This window comes from Macrosteles quadrilineatus, unplaced genomic scaffold (assembly GCF_028750875.1).
Source record: "Macrosteles quadrilineatus isolate MER2022 unplaced genomic scaffold, UCM_ALF_1.0 Scaffold_2__2_contigs__length_208266976, whole genome shotgun sequence".
Lineage (NCBI taxonomy): Eukaryota > Metazoa > Arthropoda > Insecta > Hemiptera > Cicadellidae > Macrosteles > Macrosteles quadrilineatus.
Window position 1 is genome coordinate 66,934,106 of NW_026542595.1, and position 10,067 is coordinate 66,944,172.

Sequence of the window (10,067 nt, forward strand, 5' to 3'; positions counted from 1 at the left end):
CAACTACAACTATTGACATTTCAGCCGTTTTTCCAACCATACGATGTTTTTAAACCTGGGGTCGTTATACCTTAATATACATACCAAGGTTCATAATGATCGATTAGAAAAATACTCATGCTAAATAAAACGGCAGATAACGGGTTAACAAAGATATTTTATTCTTAGTTTCATTCTTGATTTTCAGTTTAATTTTACCCATAAAAACATTTCCCTAAGATTGGCTGTTTATTTACGTGACAACCTGAATATGGTAAAGCGCCGTTTGGTTTTTATTATTTACAGCAAGTTTAAATTATAATTTATGAGCCGTAACAAAAGAGTGTGCTGCTGTCTGCTGAATATTTTAATAAAATGCCAAGTGTTTATTTCCATCGTACTTACTGCTTAAAATTTAGTTTTTATTTCGATTTTATTCGCTGCAACATGAAATTGATCTGCTATCATTTATCTTTTAAATAGTTTCGTAGATGGATGATTGGTTAATCTTGCAAGTCTAGTGGTTAACGTATCTCGTAAAGACCCGTGAGGTGGTCTCGAGTTATGGAAAAGAGTCTGTTTTGACTCCCAGTTTATTTGCTTCACTTCGCACCTCTATTATTTAATTTTGTTTGTTTGTAGTGAGTCGGTGGCTCAGTTGATACCACGGCGGACTATATATCAAATGCGGCGATATTGTATGTTCGCATCCCGGCGAAGATACTTATAACCTTCAGTTAAGATAATACCTTTGCTGCAGGATAGGCTCATCATTTGACTTGCTTGATATGTTGTACAGACAGGCCAGATACATATTTGTGTTAAAAAAATCAAGGTTCAATAAACCCCTTAAACATTTTTTATAAAAATAGTAAATTAATATAGCCTTAAAAAGTATCTCGACCAGAGACCCATACAGATGAATACGTAGAGTGTTAATGAAAAACTACAATGTTTATACTTAATTTTACTAAGTAGTTTAATCAAAGCAGTTAGTTAATTAAAGTGGAATATTAAATGTTTGGAAACTTTTATTTTATTTTTCGTGCTAAATTTGGTTTACATTTGATTTGTATTTTCTTTTCGAAGCAAAAGTTCTGTTAACCAAAACTGTCGGTTGTCTATAAACTATGGTTTCATAGTGGTATGTTTATGTATGTAATTGTTTACCTTCTTGTTTCAATAAAACACTTTTTCGTTTCATTTTATCAAGCAGTTTAATTTATTAAATATATTAAATAGTTTGGCTTTATCAGCACACTCTGGCTCAACCAGTCTTACATGAGATATGTATATGGAACAGCCGACTCATTAGAACAAGGAATACACTATGAGTTAGGTTAATAGTTTGCCTAGTTTCACGATTTCGTGAATGTTTTCATGGCATGCATATATATAAAAGTATGTTTACTCTTTCCGAATCCTTAATCTTTGAAATGATTTTCGGCCTATTCATAATGCGAAATTATGTTATTAGATGACAACGTGCATTGGCACAGTTAAAAACTATAGTTGTAGCTTTATTTGTGCTTTGTAAAAAGAATCGAGTAAGCACCTACACATTTGAGTGATATTATAATTACATCAGGCCTAATAAATACCAGCATTATCTACTTAAAATGTTAAATGTATGGTTTCATTAATTCTAGTTAAAAGAACAACCAAACTAATAACTTACAATTCATTAATTATATTTTTACAAATGCTTCTTACTGTGACTTTTTAGTTAAAAATTAATTACTGCTCTTGTACTGTATTAAATGCTTTGAAGTTTCCGGATGAAAGAGCGTTGTTCGGTTGGATTACAACAATTCTTTCTTTTGAAGAATACATTTAGAATAACATTTTTCGACTAGTTAACAAATAAAATGTTTTAATTATTGATAGAGGTCAAATGTAAAAGACTGTAATGTCAATATTTGTAGTAACAATTCAATGGCAAATATTAACGAAACATTTTTTTTAAACAAACTTACGTGTTTCATCCGGATTTTTCTATTATAGTTTATCATTGCCGTTATAAGTCCAAGGAAACCGTAGATAATATTTTGGGAATTATAAATAAATTTACTTTCACTTATTATACTCACTTTTAGCTACAAGTTAAATATGAGTTTGCATTTTGAGTGTGAAGAGACTTTGAAGTGCTTACAAATAAAAAAACCGTGTTATTTTTATAGGTTAAAATTGTATATGTTAGAGTAATATTCTGGTTGATAGAATTTTCTTGATATTAAATCAAAATTGTATGTTTTTTAAGTGTTGCATTTAAGTTTACAAAAGTCTATTTTGATGTTATGGTTAAACTTTTAAATGTTTATTTTTTCGGCGATATGAATAGAAATTAGAACAATCTCAATGTTTGAAGACAATATTAACTTTCCTTAGAAATAGTTCTTAAATTTACCAGACAATTTAAATTGTAGTTTGTTTAAAATTGAATTGTATCTTCCTAGATCTCCCTCTCTCTACGTTTGTGATATGTAACGAGTTTAGTTTTAAGTGGTTATATTTTAGTGTTACCATAACAATAAATTTATTTTTAATTAATAAATTGTTTTTTTTCCTAACCGTAGAGTTTTTATGTGCAATAAATCAAGATTAAGAGAGAAAAATGAATCAGCCATTGTAAAACGAAGGACCAGGAAAGGGTTCAGTTTCACAATATTATTTATTGTTTTACAATGATCAGCTTTTGAGTATGTTCAGTTCTTTTAGTTAATAATTTCTATTAATAATATTGTAAAAATAAACATTCCTTTCTGGTTCTTTCTGTTAGAATGACTCCAATAATTATCTCTTTTAATTTTTCATGTTTTATACATAAACACTCTACACTGAATATGTTAATATCAAAAAGTCTGGAAAATAAATAACTCCATAATTTACAAATTTAGTTCAGAACATATTTATTTAAAATTTGATCACTCATAAAGGCTTGAAACATCATGATTATTTTCTTAAGGATGGGATTTTATATTCAAACAATTGTTCTTTAATGTTGTTCCCTCCGTTTTCCTTAAACATAGGACCAGGCTTACAAGTGACCATGGGATTGCATCGCAGCTGGAACAGCTTATTGTGCAAATGTATTACCCAAGGTAAATTGTGCCTTTTTGCAGTTACTTTCTTGGCACTACCCAGCCCTTGTCTAGAGTCAATCAAGCAAATGACAACCCCAGAGTTAAGTAATTTGCTTCAGTGATTTGACCTTCTGAAAACCAACACTGCAAATGCACAGCTAATCACCTTTCGAGTCTACCTGTATTCATCCTGTACAGTCAGTTAATCTTTAGGCATTCATTTCTAAAAAAAGTCGTATGTTAATGAGATGCCCTAGTAATTGAAAACAAAAAGTCCTATGTCTTTGTAAAATGTCGTATGTAAAGAAAAGTTTGTAATTTAAAAACCAAAAAGTCGTATGTGCGTATGAAATACAAACGTGTCAAGGGGAGATGTACGTACTACGCCGCCTATACCCGCAATGTTAAACGTATACATGTAAGTGACCCATTATCTCAAAAAGTATAAGACATATGCAACTGAAATTTTTTTCCTAGTATATATATATATATATATATTATACTAAAGACACCCTAGTATTTATATTCGATTTCTTATATCCGTTGGTACTTTTTGAATTTTTGATAATTAAAAAAAAGTTGACTTTTAATTTTATTAAAATATTTTTTATATTTTTTTTTGTTTTTGAGCTAGAAGCCTAAAACAGGTAGGGAGTGTGCATTTAGACCTGCTAAGTATATGGTAAAATTTTGAAATAATTTGACTCACTACTTCCTGAGATAATGGGACTTTGATGCTAAAAAAGTGAATTTTTGAGAAATCGCAAAAAACGCAGAAAATAATAATTAACTTACATTTTAAATCATTCCAGCTGCATAAAGCCCCCCATACACGGGCGAGCATGTTCGCGAGCATGTTGGCGAACATGCTCGCGAACATGCTCGGCGTTGCCAACAGACGGACGAGCATGCTCACGAACATGCTCGCGAACATGCTCGTCGCTCGGTATCGGTTCCTAGGCCTATTCTTGCTTCTCTTGTGCGCTGTGACAGTAAAGTTGTTTGTATTTATTTATTTAATACTAGCTGTTGTACCCGTGCATTGCAACGGGAAGAGGACACAGAATAGAAACATTTTAATCTTTAAATCTGTTACGTATAATAGTTAAACACATCCTCCAACGCTTTAAAAAACAAAAAATTCAACTTTTATGGCCTTAATAGAAACATTTAAGTTATGACTTTTAAATCTGGTAAGTAGTGGATACCACCATTTTGCTTTTGATTAATTTTAAACCTTGTGTAGGCTGATTTGAGAAAAACTGACCAAATCTTCAATAAAACTTTGATATACATGATTTACCTTCATCTCCCTTAATTACATATTTTTTAAATTATTATTGATATTTTCAATTTCAAATCTCTGATTCTACTATACAAAAATATCCACAAATAACTTAATATACAAACCAGTTCTTTTAATCAGTTCCATCGTCCATTGCCTCTACATTTTCACACTTACCATTAAGAAAACATAGTAACAGATATTTCATTGATTGTAGAAACAAAAGAACACTGTGTACTGCTTAGTTTTATGATATTTTCCTTGGTTTAATTTGATCAGTGTTGTGGCAAAACACTAATAATAAATGTATCAAATAAAGTAAGTGAACTGAAAACTATGCTAAGATAAAATAAGAGTATGTTGTACTTTTTTTAATCTATTCTATACTAGAATAATAAGTAAATTTAATAACCATTTTAACATGGGTTAGTTACACTCCATCAAGTGCACTAACATACAAAAACTTTTAAAAAGTTTAACTAAAAACGATTTGGAAGGTCTATTGGATTAACTCTTTTGAGCCTATATGTAGCTTCACTATTGTCGAGGAGGTTAACAGCCAGGAAATTTGGATGGGTTTCTAATTTTCTTTGGTATTTTTCACTTCGTTTCTTTATTTCTTCTTTAACATAGGGTAATTTTGAATCTTGATGAATTACTTTATTTGTGACAAACCATGGTGCTTGTAAAATTATTCTCAGTGTTTTCGATTGAAACCTTTGAACTATTTCTATGTTTGAGTTGGAAGTGGTTCCCCAGAGTTGGATACCGTAGGTCCAAATAGGGTTCAATATAATTTTGTATAAAAGTTTTTTATTTTAAAAAGATAATTTTGAATTTAGACCAATGAGCCAATTTAGTTTGTTTGTTTTTAAATTTAAATGAAGTCGTTTGTTCCAAATGTGTGAATGCCATGTAAGCCGTCTGTCGAGATGCATAAAAAGGTACTTAACTTCGTTGGATTGTGGAAGCATGACATTATTCAATGTTACTGGGGGACAAGTTCTTGTAGACATAGTAAATGTAACTTGAACGGATTTTGTTTCATTTACTTTAATTTTCCAATTCTGTAGCCCCTGAAACAAATCGTCTAATGCAGCCTGAAGGTTTGATGATGCCAGAATAGGATCCTGATTTGATGATAAAAAAGCAGTGTCGTCTGCAAATGTTGCAACCGTAATACCCTGAGTACTTGGAAGGTCATAAGTGAACAAAATATACAAAATAGGTCCAAGAACACTGCCTTGTGGTACACCTGACTCAATTTCATGCACATCTGTAACTATATCTTGATATTTAATTTGAAAAAAGCGTTTGGACAAATACGATTTCAACACTCCATAGTATGTATGGGGCAGCAAAGTTTTAATTTTGATCAATAATCCTGTGTGCCAGACTTTATCAAACGCCTTGAACAAAAACGTTTATTTTCAAGATCTTCCTTGATTACATTCACTATTCTATGCACTTGCTCAATGCCTTCGGCGGAATCCAAACTGATGGGAAGGCAACAATTCTTTTTCATCAATTATAATTTGGAGTCTTTTTAAGAAAAGTTTTTCAAAAACTTTAGAAACCACAGGAAGAAGAGATATAGGCCGATACGAGGATGCTTGATTTAAAGGTTGACCAGGTTTCGGAATAACAACAATTTGTGAAACCTTCCACTGTATTGGGAAGTATTCAAGGCGTAAAACTGCATTGAAAAGTACTGTAAGGAAAACTATTCCTTTTCTAGGAAGCTCTTTCAACACTTTACCTGTTATCAGATCATAACCGGGGGCTTTTTTGCCGTTTAAATCGTCTTTTATTACTTTAGCTACTTCAGATGGTGTGAACAATTTTATTGGTAAATCAAGTTGATTTGGAGAATCGAGGAATTCCAAAATTTCTTGCTCAACATTTGAATTAATATTATATGACTTGAACACTTCCTTGAAGTATGAAGCAAATACATCTGCTTTCTCGATGTTGTTTTTGGCCCAAGAACCGTCTTCTTTTGGAATAGGTGGAATGAAAATTTGTGGACGTTTTAAGTTTTTTGTTATGATCTGATAACAGGTAAAGTGTTGAAAGAGCTTCCTAGAAAAGGAATAGTTTTCCTTACAGTACTTTTCAATGCAGTTTTACGCCTTGAATACTTCCCAATACAGTGGAAGGTTTCACAAATTGTTGTTATTCCGAAACCTGGTCAACCTTTAAATCAAGCATCCTCGTATCGGCCTATATCTCTTCTTCCTGTGGTTTCTAAAGTTTTTGAAAAACTTTTCTTAAAAAGACTCCAAATTATAATTGATGAAAAAGAATTGTTGCCTTCCCATCAGTTTGGATTCCGCCGAAGGCATTGAGCAAGTGCATAGAATAGTGAGTGTAATCAAGGAAGATCTTGAAAATAAACGTTTTTGTTCATCTGCTTTTTTGGACGTAGCCAGGCGTTTGATAAAGTCTGGCACACAGGATTATTGTTCAAAATTAAAACTTTGCTGCCCCATACATACTATGGAGTGTTGAAATCGTATTTGTCCAAACGCTTTTTTCAAATTAAAATTAAAGGTTTGATGTGAAATCTTGAAATCTGTCATTGTTTAATTTAAACAGTAACCTTTTTAGTTGTTGAGTGGCCCTGTTTGGATTTCTTTTATCCGTCTGGTCTCTAGAGTGTTGCCATATTCTACGGAGTCGGCGTTTTCGGCAATTTTCCTATTAATTTCAATTGGATAGTGTATTCCTGATTTTAAATTATGTTTATTCTGGTCTGGAGTTGCTCTCCAAGCGGAGTCTTGAACTGTTTTGTTGAAATGTTCAACAGCAAGATTCAAATCTTCTTCGCTCTTCAAGCACACAGAAATCTTTAAATTTTGATCCATTAATTCAAGAAAATAATTCCAATCTGTATTTTTGTTCTATAAATGTGGTGGAATAGGTTTGAATATAACATTTGAAGCGATCGTTAAAATTACAGGTAAGTGGTCTGAGGAAAGGCCCAGAGATTGCTTGATTGTCACAAAATCTCGGGATACACCTTTTGTAACAAAAAAATCAAGAAGGTCTGGTATTTTTTGACGATCAGAGGGCCAATATGTCGGTTCACCTGTCGATAGAGTATCAAGGTTCCGTTCTTGGATTGACTGCAATAGTTGTCGACCCCTAGGAGTTGCCAGACGGGAGCCCCATGTAGGATGTTTGGCATTGTAGTCTCCTCCTGACAAAAATTTACAGCCTAAAGTGCAGAAGAAATCATTAAACTGTTGGCGTGTAATGTTGTGTCTTGGTGGGCAGTAAATAGAACTTTAGTAAGTGGGCCTGTCTCAAACTCCACTACAACAGATGAACTTTGGATGAAATCGAACTGATATTTTGGCAATTCATGGTGCTTGATATGACTTTTAATCAAGATAGCACAACCTCCATGAGCTCTATTGCTAGGATGGTTAGTGTTGTATAGACTGAAATTTGGAATTTTACAAAAGTTTGAATCAGTAAAGTGAGTTTCAGAAATAAGAATAATGTCCAACTTATGTTTAGCAATGAACAGTTTTAATTCTTGGCATCGCTGTGCCAAGCCGTTAGCATTCCACAAGGTTATCTTCAAGGTTTTCACCATTAATTGAGCTTTTTAAGAACAGTTGTAAGTAGGTCAAGTAAGGAACCTATTTGTTGAGATTGTTGCATAAACAGTTTTTCAAACCGATCGAAGAATGAAGTTATTGTATTTGTTAACTTTTCTGTGAATGCATCACTAGAAGCATTACTTGGCGTGCGTGCATTCACATTATCAGAACTTGTGCTGGGTTTAGTTTTGTTACTTACTCGTGAGTTGCTAACTGCCTCCACATACGAAACGTCAGGACGTGTTAGATTGTCAGAAGAAGCAGAATTTGATGATTGAGTAACTTCAGCTTGTTTTGGTACGGTAGTTCTTCCTCGAGCCTGGGGATGTGTTCGACTCTGGATATTTTTGAAGACCGTGCATCCCCTGTAATTGGCTGGATGACCTCCTCCACACAAGGCGCATATTGCAGGAGTAGAATTGTCTTTAGTGCATTTGATTGTATCGTGTTCTTTTCCACATTTAACACATCTAAATGGATGCCTACAGTAGGTTTTTGTGTGACCATATTGTTGACATCTTTTACATTAAACAATTTCCCTTTTCCTATAAGGGGGTTCAAAAGTTATCTTAGCATGTAACAAATACTGAATATTGAAGATGTCTTTGTTATTTGAACTCGGCTCTAAATCAACAAAGAACATTGACAGTGGCTGTTTGGTGGTTGAATGAAGTTTATTAGAAATATTTCTTACCTCATGACCCATCTGTCGTAGTGCTTCTTTTAGTTCTTCTGTATCAACTGAATAGTGCATATTCTTCAATACAACTCTGTATGCTCGATCTTGTTTAAGCTGAAATGTGTGGAAGCTGACATTACTCTCGTTAAGTTTTCTCACTATTTTTCTATAAATATCAGCAGATGTTGGAAGAATCTTAACTGAATTGTTATTTATGCATTTGTAGGCAAAAGCAGTAGTGTCAACGACAGATTCAAATGTTTGAATCATTGCCTTCACATTACCCACATCAGGAATAAAAATAGGTGGAGGCTTAGGTTCTGATGATTTTTTAGAAACTGTTGGGATGTTAGAGTCCATGTCTTCATTATCTACATTTAATACTTCAAAACTGTTGCTAACTTCAATAGGCGTGTTCATGTCTTGTTTGGCCTTTTTTTGGTTTCTATTAGAAACTTCTCCAACGTTTCTGCGTTTGGGAATCGTTTGCCAGTTGTCTGTATCGTCTTCTGACGTGTTTGTCTTGCTAGGAGAATCAATCATAGCATCGATGATTTCAGATGAAAGAGAACCCTCGGTATTGGAGTAGTTGTGGTCAGAGAGGTGCGAGTTGGTGTAATTCACACCTTCGTCGGCCATATCAAAAGAGAAATGATAGATAAACGTAAACAAATCAAACGGTACAGGTTATGAAATTTCAAAAGTCTAAATAGTTACCACGTTACACATCAAATCAAGTCTGAAAGTAACTGAGCATAACGGAATACTAACGCACATTCATTTATGACTATAAAAACAAAAACTAACTATAAAAACCGAGATTTTTTTGAAAAATAATCAAGAGAAAAATAATTTACAACTATTGTGTAAAACAATACACAGCTGACTGTCAAAGCAAATGTAAACAAACATTGTTAGTGTTCTCATCGCAGCCATGGAGACCAATCAATATTTACTTTTAAAATGTTCACCTCAGAACGTTTAAAGCCCAAGGGACAAAACCTACGGTCAGTTTCAAAATGTGAATAGTCCTATAATGGTCCTTGGTATGGTAGCTATATTTTTGTACAACTTAAGCCCAGTTGGTTCAGTAGTTTTTGCACCTATTAGTAATACACATACAGACAGACACCATTAGATTTTTATATAATAGTATAGATTGTAATAACTTTATTTGGAGTAAATTTAAATGGATGCCAATGCTGTTGTGGCTCTTTGTGGTGGTGCAGTTTGTTTGGAAGAGGAAAGCAAAAGTAAGCCACGAAAAATATGGTGTAAAAATTGGTTCAAAAATATAAAACGGTTCAGTCATATGTCCCTTCTAAGAGAACTAGCAGAAAACGAAACGAACGACTTTCAAAATTACCTGAGGATGACCGAAGATTGTTTTAACGACATTCTTGGACGTATTTCTCCGATAATTGAGAAAC

General features: G+C 33.1%; 1 protein-coding gene across 1 annotated transcript in view; it reads left to right on the forward strand.

Annotated features, from left to right (window-relative positions):
* LOC128985881 (soluble guanylate cyclase 88E-like) overlaps positions 1-2,489 on the forward strand; it is a 287,954-nt gene extending 285,465 nt beyond the window's left edge. The window contains exon 16 of the mRNA XM_054405845.1: positions 622-2,489. The gene's annotated coding sequence lies outside the window, so the exon portion shown is untranslated. The remainder of the gene's footprint in view (positions 1-621) is intronic.
* Positions 2,490-10,067: the final 7,578 nt, after the last annotated feature.